General features: G+C 38.1%; 1 pseudogene; it reads left to right on the top strand.

The window, feature by feature from the left end:
• Positions 1 to 13,935, top strand: part of LOC127201013 (60S ribosomal protein L10a-like) — a 35,930-nt pseudogene extending 21,995 nt beyond the window's left edge.
• Positions 13,936 to 14,252: the final 317 nt, after the last annotated feature.

Raw genomic sequence — 14,252 nt, 5'->3', positions numbered from 1 at the left:
CTATAGTTGATATATTCTACAATGAAAGCCCAGCAATGTCTTCCTATGAAAGGAGCAAGGCTGAGAGGCCACACCTCTTCTAAGACATTAGACAAAATGGCTACCCATGTTACAAGGCAACAAATGGGAACAAAAGAGAGCTCAACTGAAAGTTTCTTTTTCAGTTTGATGAGCTCCCCTTTATTAATTGTGATCTCAGTGCCTGTGCTAACAAGTCTTCGCTTGTGCCAAAGAGTTCAAGGAAATTTTCTCTTCTATCAGGTTGAGCATATCTGTGTTTGGGTTGATGTCTTTGATCCATTTCTAGTTGAGTTTTCTTCAGGGTGATAAATATGGTTCTACTTGCATTCTTCTACATGTAGCCATTCAGTTTGACAAGCACCAGTTGTTGAAGATGCTAGTTTTTTCCAGTGTACATTTGCAACTCTTTTATAAAAAAATAAATAAATAAAGTGTCCATACGCATGTAAATTTATGCATGCATCTTCATCTTCCATTGATCAATGTGTCTGGCTTTGTGCCAGTATCATGCACTATTTAGGGTCACTTATGTATACAATTGTATCATCTGCAAATAAAGACATTTTTACTTCTTCTGCTCCTATTTGCATCCCTCTGATTTCCTTCAACTGTCTTACGGCTGGCTCTAGCTAAAACTTCAAATACTCTATTGAACACGTATGAAGAGAGAAGACAACCCTCTCTTGTTCTTAATTTAGTAGAATTTAGGTTAATTCTGTCTGTGGTTGTGTTTATTAATGGAAGTATGCCACTTGTATCCCTAATCTCTCCAGGGCTTTTTTCATGAAGGAATGTTGAATTTTTCTCAAAGGCATGTTCTGTAACTAATGAGATGATCCTGTGGTTTCTGTCTTTCCATTCATTTATATGGTGGATAACGCTTGTCTGTTTGCTTATGTTGAACCATTCCTGCATCTCCGGGATGAAGCCTTCTTGATCATGGGAGGTGATGTTTTTGATGTGTTGTTGTGTTCCGCTTGCAAATATTTTATTAAGAATATTTGCATCTATGTTTCTAATAAAAATTGGTCTTTAATTCTCTTTTTTTGATGAGTTTTTATGTGGTTTGAAAGTCAGGATAACTGTGGCCTTGTATAAAGAATTGGGCAAATGTGCCTTTTGTTTCTCTCTTATGGAATAAATTGAGGAGTATTAGCTTTAATTCTACTTTTTGAGTGTCTGCTAGAATTCTTCACTGAAACCATCTGGCCCTGAGCTGTGTTTTGGTTGGTAGACTTTCAATTACTGCTTCTATTTCACTAGGGGCTATAGGTGTGTTTAAATTGTTTATCTGCTTTTGATTTAAATTGGGTAAGTATTATGTATGGAGAAAATTATCCTTTTGGTGGTTGTTTGGTTTTTTGTTTGTTTGTTTGTTTAGATTTTCCAATTTGGCAGAGTACAGGTTTTTAAAGAGTGTGTTTATGATTCTCTGGATTTCCTCAGTGTCTGTTGTTATGTGCACTTTTATCTCTAATTTTAGTAGTTTGAATCTTCTCTCTCTGCCTTTTGGTTAATTTGATATTTGTTAATCTTAATTTATTTTCTCAAAGAACCAACTCTGGTTTTGCATTATTTTTGTCGTTGTTTCTATTCCATTGATGTCAACCCTGAGTTTGATTATTTTTTGCTATGTGCCCCTTTTGGATGTGATTTCCTCCTTTTGTTCTGGAGCTTTCAAGTGTGCTGTTAGGTTGCTAGTTTGAGATCTCTCTAGTTTGTTTGTTTGTTTGTTTGTTTTTTAATGTATGCAGTTAGTACTTGAACTTGCCTCTTAGAACTTCTTTTATTGTGTCCCATAAACTTGAGTACATTGTGTATTCTTTTTCATTAAATTCTAGAAAGTCTTTAATTTTTTCTTAATTTATATCTTGCACCCATTTTTCATTCAGTAGTGAGCTCTTCTGTTTCCATGAGTTTATAAGCTATCTGTTGTTTCTGTTGTTGATATCGATCTTTAATCCATAATGGTCACATAGGACGCAGGGAGTTATTTCACTGTTCTTGTATCAGTTGAGACTTGCTCTGTGACCAAATATGTAGTAAGTTTTGTAGAAATTCTAAGAAGTGCTTAAAGAGAAGGTGTATTCTTTTGTATTTGGGTGAAATATTCTATGAATATCTGTTAAGCCCATTTGGTTTCTTAGGTCAGTGAGGTTCAGAATTTTTCTGTTTAGTTTTTTCTCGATGACCTGACTATTGGTGAGAGTAGGACACTGAAGTAGAGTATCAGTGTATACGAAGGTAAATATGTGATTTAAGCTGTAGTGATACTTGTTTGAAGATAGTGGATATCGTCCTGTTTGGTGTATAAATATTGAGAAATGCAATATCCTCTTGGTGAGTTTCTCCTTTGATGACTTTTTAGTATCTTTCACTTTCTCTTGTGATTCGTTTTGACTTGTGAAGGAGAAAGGTAAACACCAACACAGCTACAGTCCCAAGTGACCTCCTTGAAAGATTCACTGGTGCAGTAGTGGCAAAAAAAAAAGGCTTTGTAGGAGTAGCCAACCAATATGTGGTTTTAATTATTCATAGATCTCACTATCTTGCTCAACCATCATCAGAAAAACTCCTCCTGCAGCATATGGAAACAAACACAGAGACCCACAGCTGGATTATGTGTAGAGAGTAAGAGACCCTGGAACATTCAGTCTTAACTATGTTGTCTCCATCGATCCCCTCCCCTTAGGCCTTGAGAAACCCTGCAGAAAAGGAGGAGAAAAATATTGTCAGAGCAAGCAGGAATGGAAGATACCAAGAAAACAAGGTCTTCTAGACACAACAGGGCTGAGGCACACAGGAATTCACAGGAACTACAGCAGTGTGCACAGAACCTGCACAGGTCTAAGCCAGACTGGGCTTCTGGTGATGAGAGGAAAAGTAGACACAAGCCCCATCCCTAACCCAACACATGTCTCTAGTTGATAACTGCTTACAAAGGAAAAAATATCATTTTCTCCATGGAGTTTCACTGAGGATAAAAATCACACTTACGGGCCAGCAAGCGATGACAAGACAAAATAAACCCAGTAGTGTTTAAGGGAAATTTGTTGACTCAAACTGCTTTGTCTAGGATTTTTTTTTTAACCTTACAGATCTTTTGCTTTTATATTATACTTTCTGGTTTTGTTTGTATGGGTTTTCTGTGTGTGTGAATGTGGTATATCAGTATTTGTATGTTTCTTGTGCTTTTTCTTTCACTTTTGGGGGGGTTTATTATGGTTTGATTTTAATTTATCTTATTTAATTATTATCATTTTAGAAGCATGTTTGTATTCTAACAAAAGAACAAAAGAATGTGTATTTGGGTGGTTGGGGAAATGGAGAGGATCTAAGAGGAGTTGGGGGAAGGGAACTATAATCAGAATATTTGTATGAAATTAAATATATTTTCTGTAAGAAAGAAAGAACAGCTGTTTTAAAAATTGTAATACAAATGATTTCTTTCTTATTAATTTCTTTAAAATTTTCAGTCGCATAGTTTCTTTTCTGAGGTGGCTTTAAATTCCAATTTGGGCTGTGGCTTCTGATCACTTTATTGCCCAGAACTTCTAGTTTATCATGTACAAAAACCAGGAATAGTAAATGTCCTTTTCTAAAAATACTTTTAGTTTTAATTATTATAAATATCAAACAGAAGAAATCACACACCAATTTCTGTTGTTGCTGTTTTCTTCTCAACACTTCATTTTTTTTGTCTTAAAATTTTTTATAATTGGTAACTTTATTTTATATTGTTGTTGAAGAAAGCTTTTTTCATAAAATATATTCTAGTCATATTTTTCTGCTCCCCCAAGTCTTACAAGCTCCTCTCCACCTCCTATTTCATACAACTCCATGCCTTTTCTTTCTCTCTCTCTTCAAAAAACAGCCAAATGAGCTGGGCGTGGTGGCGCATGCCTGTAATCCCAGCACTCGGGAGGCAGAGGCAGATGGATTGCTGTGAGTTCGATGCCAGCCTGGTCTACAAAGTGAGTCCAGGACAGCCAAGGCTAACACAGAGAGACCTTGTCTCGGGAAAAAAAAAAAAAAAAGCCAAATGACAACAAAATCGAAAGAAAGTGAGAGAGAGAGAGAAGGGGGGGAGTATCAGTTAACAGGCATGGAAAGGAGAAATTTTACCAATCATATTTACATTTAAATTTTTTGACATAGTTTTAATGTACGGCCCCAAACTTCTTTTGCATAACCCTGAGACCCAGCCTCACCACGGTGTCAGTGTCGAGCCAGGCTTAAAGGCTAACACAACATCCAGGTAGTCCTCACTGAGTATCCTTGTGCTGCGATTTTGCGTGCACGTCTCTCTTACCAAAGTAAGAGTCAAAAAGACCTAACTCAGGATGTCTTACTGATTAACCACTAGCCTTTATCTATTATTTAGGTTTTTCAGTAGTTCTTGCCTTCAATTAAGGGGAAAGGTGGGTGTCATTTTACTGCACAGCAATATTGTAAAACCAATTAAAGTGTCCTGCACAGAGCGCGGTCTGAGAAAATGGATGAACACAAATAACAGTGATTTTGACGCAGCATCATTTAAGAAAGTAATGTAAGGAAGGAAAGGAAATTGTAGCTCCACTGAGCTGACATTAAAGAGTGAAGTATACCAGAGTTTTACCTTGCTTGACCCAAAACTTCCAATAAAATGAATCTGTGGTTATTGTAGCCATCGCTCTTTGATGACCATGATATTTCAAGTCCTTAAAAAAAAAAGTTGTGTATTCTGAGGATATCAGAGTTATAATTTTTTTACTATTGTATTATTGCGGTGTTTTTCTGGTTGTTGGTGTCCTCTAACTAGTATATAAAATGATTACCTATTCTGCTATGCCTTCTCTGTTTTCTCTTCAGAAAGCAGTGTGTTCCCTAGGACTAAGTAAGAAATATGAGAATAGCCAGACTTACCATATTTTGCTCTGTTTTCTTCACAGTACATCCAGGAGGTGAAGCCAGGATAACATTTAAAACTAAGCACATACATCTTCAATATTGCCTTAATAGAAAAAGCGCCTGCATTTTAAATATGTAAATGAGTTCAAGTTAATACATTATGATTAATAATTTTTTATTTACAAACGCCTACCATTTCAAGCATGGTGTCAAAGCTCTTCTTTCTCCACTAAAGAGCAATAGACTCTTAAACGTGGATTCAGGTGCTGTTTTGTCAATAAAGACCATGAAGCTATGCTAAACTATAGTCTGACATCACTAATTTTCCTTTGAAGTGACACAAAAATGCAATAATTAAAGGAACTAAGATAATGTATTGATTCTGATTGCTTATAGCTAAATTAAATGCTCAAATAGTTCATTGTAATACACATTATATAGTCCTACCTAGTAACTGTAATTAGTGACAAGAAACAACTTTCTTCAGGGCTTAAATGAACGTAGATTGTCTTGAGATAGGTAGCCTGAAGCCACTGGAGCCAGCTCCTCATTCTATTTTCTTTTCTGCTCAAACATATTTAGTTTATTTTCTTCTCCAAGAACACAAATAAAATGACGTAGTGTTTGTATGTAATGTGCACACTATGTCCTGTGTACCTTAAATATACATGTATAATACAAAATAAGTGCTATGTGGATTATAGAAATATCATGACTTAGTGAATGAGAAAAGTTTGTAACTGTCCATTAGATACATTTTTCCTAATAGCTTCAGAGCTTGAATCTAAGGATACAGAATACAAACTGTATTCCATTTGAGAAGACAACAGTTAGAAGGAGATAGCATATCTGATCTTTTTTTAAAGTATTTTTTATTTAATTAATTTATTCAGATTATATCTCAATTGTTATCCCCTCACTTGTATCCTCCCGTTCCTCCCTCTCTCCCGCTTTCAGCCTATTCCCTTCCCCTAGGTCTGTGACAGAAGGGGACCTCCTCCCCTACCGTATGGTCACAGACTATCAAGTCTCATCCTGGTAGCTTGCTTATCCTTTCTCTGAGTACCACCAGGCCTCCCCACCAAAGGGGAAGTGGTCAAATATGGGGCACCAGAGTTCATGTCAGAGTCAGTCCCTGCTCTCCACACAGCTGTGGAGAATGTCTTGTCCAGTGGCTAGATCTGAATAGGAGTTAAATGTTTACTGCATGTATTGTCCTTGGTTGGTGCACTAGTTTGAGCAGATCCCCCTAGGTCTAGATCTGCCTGTCATGGATGCTCCACCATACAACAAGGACATATGTTCAACTATGTTCATAGCAGCCTTATCTGTAATAGCCAGAACATGGAAACAACCTAAATGTCCCTCAGCCGAAGAACAGATAAAGAAACTGTGGTACATTTACACTATGGAATATTGCTCAGCTAGTAAAAACAAGGAAATCCTGAAATTTGCAGGCAAATGGTTAGAACTAGAAATGATTGTACTGAGTGAGTTAACCCAGACCCAGAAATATAAACATGGTATATACTAACTTATAATTGGACACTAGCCCAAAAGGGATGTCCCATGGAAGTCTGCACATATCAGGAGATTGGGATAGATGCAGGTATTTTCTATTGGGACTCTAGGTGAGAGAAGTATGGGAGAATGGAGAAATAGAAGGATCCACAGGGTCCCAGAAACCTACAAGAAGAACATCATGATGGGCATATCCTCTCTTAAGAGCACAAGAACTGAACTAACAGGTTGGGAGAGTTTAGAAGGCCTTCCTTCAACAAGACAGGAAGGCAAAGATGAGGGACTTAAAGCCTACCCCAGGGAAAGAGGTGACACAGTCAGAGTAGATACATACTGATTACATCCTTGTAAATATGGCTCTTCGACGAGGCTATCTGTTCTTTGTGTTCTCACTGGTTGTTTTCTGTTTCTCACGGATTTCCTCCTCACTCCTCCATTGTCCCCCAAAACATCCCATTATCTTTCTACAGATAGTGCTTTACTAAATGTCTACGGAGTGTATTCACGAAGCAGAATAGATTCAGATGAAAGCTACCTGAAACTCATTCAGAAGTTCTTTGAAAATAGCAGTGTGATGAGGAGAGGTACTTAGGCCAGGACATCCACAGGTCACGTGAGAGGCAGATCACATGATTACTGAGAATCACACTATGTGATCAGAGTGTCTTCAGAAACGCTTCTAGAATATAATAACCTTTGCCTTGACTCCACCTTTGGTTAAGGTTTTCTTCTCCTTTAGACTCATCTATGGAGAAAGTAAGAGCAGTCACACAACTGCTAGGACCAGGACATCCATCTCCTGGGGCTCCAGGAGGCAAAGATAATTAACAGATAATGTCGATGCGGGGAAGTGTCGTCACAAGAGAACACTCTCCTGCTGATGTACAGCTGTGAAGTGGAGCTCATCCTGCAGAAACAAATTTCAAAGTTGAGAAAGGATTTTCATCCGGTAAAATAATAACCTTTACACAGTGCTCTATTGCAACAATATATTTCTAGCGCATTCTGCTTTGCTCTAAGAAAATGCTAGGAAAAAAAATAATCATCTTAGACTAAGGATGCGGTAATTGCATCACTTGTTACTTGTACAATAGTCAACGTTATGGTTATTGAACTTGGTCTGAACAAAGTCTTCTTGCTAGAATAACTAACTAGTTCTCCATGTGTACAGGTTCCCAGTAGAAGCTCCCTTGATAGAACTGATTAGAATGTGAGAGGCTCCCTTGATAGAACTGATTAGAATGTGAGAGGCTGACTGGCAGATTTATGCCCCCTACTATCAACAAGAGTGCCTTGCTATTAATGAAACATTTTAAAATTTATTATTATATTTAATCAGATATCATCAACTGACCTTGTAACATATATATTTAGAAAAATAATTTATAATTTTTCCTTTTAAGAAGTACATCATTCCAGCTTCCTAAAAATTAAAAGTAATATCATAGACCAAGAAACTAAGAAAGCAATCAAATGAATAAGGAGGATTTTTTAAAGACAGAGGTAAATTTATCTAAATTCATTTTAGCAGAATAATTTTGTGCCAGTTATATATGTACTGTCTCTCAGAGGGAACCTCCTCTTTATTCCCTGCTATGTAACAGTGTGCATGAATCTTGACGGCACTTCTTTGGTCACCAACTTTCCCTTGACTCAAGTGATGATGGGGATATAATCACACGGTTCTAGTGATGAGGGGTTTGTACTCTGTTCAAGATCATATTCATGTCATTTGCCTTAGAATTCTTCCTCTTCTACAGACCACATAATAACAGATTATCTGATTTTTTTTCCTAGAAGAACCATAGTCAATTAACTGACAAAGCAGATCTCTCTGTGGTTACTGATTTGACTCTGTTCCCAGTTTCCTATTGTATAAATCACAAGCTCCTTGTCTTTGACGGTCACCAGCTCTTGTATTGGATTGTCTCCATTTTGTTTTGGGGCCCTTTACATGAGCAGAAGTTTAAAAAAAAAAAAAAAAAAAAAGCAAGAAGAGGCCTTACGGGACTTTTCAAAGATGCCCAAGTTATTTTCACAGATAATTTATAATTGTGGAGAAACTTACGTTTTCCATCTAGGCAAGCCATACTTAAACTCCAGACAGCCATGGTGATCTTTCTAAGTTTTGTATATTTCCTTTTTAGCATACAAAGACTGTTCTATTATTTCACCCTTAGTTTAACATATGCAACTTTCATTCTATGTTTGAGGCTCCAGTCAAACACCATTAAAGACTGCAGCTTCTTGAGCTAAAACATTAAACTTCATGTTTGATGTTTGATGGAACCATATCAATACAATTAGCCTAGTCTTATTTTGTGTATTGCAATATCATTCCACACTTTTAACATATTATTTCACACATATTCCACACAACTCTATCTTTATAAATAGGGACAATCTTGTAGTTCTTGTTTCAGTGTGTGGAGCACTTCTGTCTGGATTATATTTTATGCCTTACCCATGAATACTTAATGGGCATTGCTTCTAATCGTGAGTCTACAAACCAAAAGGCTTGGTGACAGTGGAAACTAGAGGCTTTTTAGAAGACAGCTATGTCAAGGGAATCTATTACAGGGTTTTGGGGTGAAACTGGACACATTTTCTCAGACAGGGATTGGAAAATCTGCTTCTGCTGTGAAAAAAAAAAAAAGACAGAAAGTTGAAGAATCATTGTGCTGAATTTTATTGTGGTCTGTCTATTTTTCCATTCTAATATTCAGAATCTCATTCTTGGTCTATTCTCTTAACTTTGACAAAGAATACCTTCCTAAGTGGAGATTTTTTTATTTGTGCTTTAATTTAGCCACTAATACAATGGGCCTCTGAGTCCAGTTTTGTTCTCGTTTTTGCATGACTCAGAGACCTGAGCCCCGCATCTACAGGAGTTTATTTTAGGGCAGAAATGTAAACGTTTAGATGATATGTGCAAAGCCATTCTGAGATTTGAAAGTTTGAGCTTTTTCTTTTCTGTTTTCTTTCTTCTTTTACTGTTGCCACTAGGAATGGCCAGCTGAACTGCTTTTATTTCTTAGTATGAAAAAAAAAATATTACAAGAGATCAAAAGGAAGATCTCCCATAATCTTGTTTGTAAATATTTGATGACTGGAACAAAAGAGACCATCTGGGGAAGGAGTGGACATGGGTGGCCATGAGTGGGCATGAGCGGGCATGGGTGGGCATGGGTGGGCATGGGGCGAGTGGTAAAGGAAGCAAATGCAAACAATCTGTAATAAACACACATGACAGTGCCATGGCAAAACCTATTATAGTCTAACAATCTAAATAAATACAATTTAAACTTAGTTCTTACATAGAAATTATACAGTGTTTGTTTTCCCAAATACAGCTTATTCTGCTTAACATAATGTTTTCCAGTTGTCCATTTTCCTGAACATGGCATGGTCTTATTCTATAGCTATATAAATTCCTTTATTATGTCTATCATACTTTCTTATGTGTTCTACTGTTGAGTAACTAGGCTGGTTCCATTTTCTGGCTGTAGTAAATAGTGTAACAATCAACATAGATCTGTAAGTTCTGATGTAGTGTGTTTACTTACAGTACAGGAACATATCGGTCATATTATGTCCACTTGTTATTTTTAGTTGGCTGGTTGGTCGGTTTTTGTTTTTTATTTGTTTGTTTGTTATTAACATGTTAATAACCATGTTATTGACTTTCACGGTGGCTACACAAGTCCTGACAAGAGTTCTTCTTTCCCCACATCCTTGACACATTTGCTGTCATTGTTTTCTTGAACATAGGCATTCTGACTAAAATGAACTGAAATTTCAAGATAGCAATAACTTGAATTTCCCTTACCATTAAAAATGTGGGACACTTTTTCAAGTATAGGACTTACTGCCATTTGTTTTTCTTCCTCTGAGAATTGTCTATTCATTAAATTAGGCCATTTTTTCATTAGAGTCTTGGTGTGTAAACTATGAGGTTCTTTATATGTCTTGCATGTTAATCCCCAGTCTGTTGTAGGAATGTATGAACATTTTTCCATTATGTCTGCTCTCTCTTTATTGGCATAGTTATTTTCTTTGTCTGTGTGGGAGCATCCTAAATTTGTACAGGCTAGTTTGCCAGTCCTTGGAAGTATTTCCTGTTCTAGTGGAGTCCTGTTGAGAAGACTCTTGCCAATATATTGAAGTATTTTTACCCATGTTGTCCTCTAGCAGTTTGAAATTTCAAGGTCTTACAGTAAGGTCTCTGGCCCATTTTGAAGTGATTTTTATGCATGCTGAGAGATATGGATATAATTTCATTCTTCTGTGCAGAAATATTATTTCCTAAGCATCATTTGTTTAAGAGTCATTCTTTCTTAGGTTGAAAATAGATTTTTTTAAATACAATAAATTCTGAATGTAGCTTCCTCTCCTCCAATTCTCTCAGATCCTCCCCACTTCCCCATTCACCTAAATTCAAATATTTTCCTTCTTTCTCTCATTAGGATACAGATATATAAACACAAACAGTAATAATAATAAAAATAAAATTAGGTAAAATAAATAAACAAACAAGAAGATGACAAAACAAACAAAAGAAAAAGTGCCAAAGAAAAACTTGAAGCATATATAGATGCAGACACACACACACACACACACCATAAATATACAAAACTGGAAAGCATAATACATATACAAATAACCTCTAAGAAAAAACATGACAAAACATTATGAGAACAGAGAACATCTAAAAATGTCACTGAGTTTGTTTTGTCTTGGACATGCTGGGCATGGGACCTGGTCTTAAAAGTGGTTTGTATACCCAAAGAGAGTCTGGGGGCGTGGGGAACGCAGTTTTCCATTTGTTCGTAGCTGTCAGTTGGAGCTAGCTTTTGAGTTAGGGGTGGGAACTTGTGTCCACTCCTGCCTCTCAGTTCAGTTCTGCTCAGGGCTTCTGCATGCTGCCACCCTCTCTGTGAATTCATGTGTGCATTTGTCCTTCTGTGTTTAGAAGGCCTAGTCAGTGTCCTCCACATACTCTGGCTCACACAATCTTTCTTCTTCCTCTTCTGTAGGGCTCTCTGAGGCTTGAAAGAAAGGATTTGATGGAAACATCCCGTTGGGAACTGACTATTCCCAAGGCCTCTCTCTGCACTTTGTCCACTTGTGGGTCTCTATATTTGTTCCCATCGACTGCAGGAGGAAGTTTCTCTGATGATGACTGAACAATGCACTGGTCTATGAGTATAGTAGGTTGTTATGAGTCATTTTATTGCTACCTTCCTTTAGCAGAATGGTATCATTGCTTTTCCCTTAGGTCCGTGACCCTACCTAGTCTCAAGTTCTTGGCCACACAAGCAATATCAGACATAGATTCCATATTGTGGAGTGAGCCTTAAATCCAATCAGTTAGAAGTCGGTTATTCCCACAGCTTCTGTGATACTATTGCATCAACATGCAGAGGTTTTAATCCAGCAGCACGGCTGCTCTGGCAAAGGAGCGCATCCAAAGACCTTCTAAGGGAGATTAACAAATAGACTTCGCAGTAGATTGGGTTGTTTGGGGGGGTTCCCATGGGTCCCCTTTACCAATAACTTGATTAGATGAAACCCCATTCTGGAACTGGGGGCTTCAGTTTATGATGAGAAATCAGTCAGTGTTTACTCCAATGTATGTTTTTTATATTTTTTTAAGTAGGTGACTGTAACTTGTGCTTGTATTTATGGGTCTTCTAGTCTATTGTCTGTCTTTCTATCAGTACCATTATTTTTTTTTTTCACCACAGCCCAGTGAGTTGTCCTGGGACCTGGGTTTTTGACAGCTAAGGAAGTCTCCTGCCCTTACACTTAGTCCCAGCAATTAGATCAGTAAGTTTGCAAATAGCCTTGTGCATCACAGACAACCAACTCTAGAACCTTTGGCCCCAGTTTCCAGCATGCATTTGCTGGCAACCATGATTTAACAGGTGAATAAGTAAACAGGTGGAGGCCTTGCAAAGGAAGAAGCTACATCCATGTTTAGGTCTCCACTGACCCACTAGCAGCAAGTACTGCTGATCCTCCGTGGGGACTCTATCCAATACCTGGGAGTCCACACTGGTTGGAGGGGAGAGTTATACATGTGTGTTCTGAGACAAACATGAATCAGTTCCTGAATATCTCTCATAGCTCCCCAGCTCCTAAACATTGTCTCAACAAAAGCTGCTGCTGCCATCTGAGCATACAATGATGCTGACCCATTATTTCAGTCATTTTAAGATAAAGGAACAAAAGAAAATGATGGTGTTGTTTTTCTAGTTTGTGAGGTTTGAGTCAACAGCATTTAAAAGATAGGAAGTCCTGAACAGGAACCAAGGCAAGCACGGCCGCAATCTGTAAACAGCAAATCTATAGATCAAGACCTGTGACCCTCAGAAGATGGAATAGTTCTTGGTGACCGTCAGGCTTAAATCTACTCTTAGCCCAACATTATGTGTGTGCCATGGAGAACCAGCAGCACTGTGATGAGGCCAAGGATGTGGATATCCTCCATATAGATATCAAGGCACCGAGAAAACTCAACAAGAACAAGACATTGGTCAAGAAAATGACCAAGAAATATGATGCCCTCCACCAGCCAAGGAGAATATAGGCAGTAAGCTTCGAACTCCTACCAAGACCTAGCCGACGAACATGATACTCTCCACCGTTGAGTGGAGAGTGAGATCTGACTCTCACAGGAACTCTGGTGCCCCTTTTCTGACCATGTCCCCCAGATGGGGAGACCTGGTGGCACTCAGAGGAAGGATAGCTAGTTACCAAGAAGAGACTTGATATTCTGAGAGCATGTATAGGGGGAGGAGGTCTCCCTAGGTCAGGACATAGGGGAGGGGAGAAGGGGAGAAATGGGAGGGAGGGAAGAATGGGAGGAAACAGGGGAAGGGCTAACAATCGAGATGTAATATGAATAAATTAATAAAAAAGAAAAAAGAGTTGGAAAAAAAAAAGAAATATGATGCCCTCGATGGGGAGACCTGGTGGCACTCAGAGGAAGGATAGCAGGATACCAAGAAGAGACTTGATACCCTATGAGCATATAAAGGGGGAGGAGGTCCCCCTCAGTCACAGTCATAGGGGAGAGGAGTAAGTGGAAAATGGGAGGGAGGAAGGAATGGGAGGATACAAGGGAGGGGATAACCATAGAGATGTAATATGAATAAATTAATAAAAAATTAAAAATAGAAAAAGAAAGAAAAAAATATGATGCCTTTATTGCCTCTGGCCTCTTCAATCAGATCCCATGAACTCTAGGCTCAGGCCTGAACAAAGCTGGTAAATTCCCTTTCCTGGTAACATACAGTGAAAACATGGTGGCCAAAGTCAATCAAGTAAGGTTCATAATCAAACTCCTTTGAGGAAGGGCTGTGTCGTTGATTATGTAACGATAACAGGTAGTGGGCTAGTAGCAACAGCCCCTTTGCTTCCAGGTTCTTGATGTTATTACTCAAAAACTGAAAGAACCTAAAGGCTTTATACATCACCAAAACTGTGGGTAAGCCCTAGTACCCATGTTAGAACACATCTTCATAGATCCAAGTCCTGCCAACCACAGGCAAATAAGAACAGAAACAATGAGCTCAGAAATGCAGTTGTCCAATTCTGGGTACACATAAACAGTCTAAAGCCTTAGTGTGTGTTCTGTGAAAAAAACTTTCCAAGGGAACTTGAAAAACTAAACTCCAAATCCAGGCCCTTATCAAAACAAATGACCTACAACACAAGTTGGAGTCTCAGACTCTAAGAGTCTCAGCAGTTAAAGAGAAGACACATATTGGGAAAGCTTCCATTGTGTAACGTGGGATGAAAGACCCTGGTGAGGC

Source organism: Acomys russatus, chromosome 17 (assembly GCF_903995435.1).
Source record: "Acomys russatus chromosome 17, mAcoRus1.1, whole genome shotgun sequence".
Classification (NCBI taxonomy): Eukaryota; Metazoa; Chordata; class Mammalia; order Rodentia; family Muridae; genus Acomys; species Acomys russatus.
This window is presented reverse-complemented; position numbering and strand designations above follow the sequence as displayed.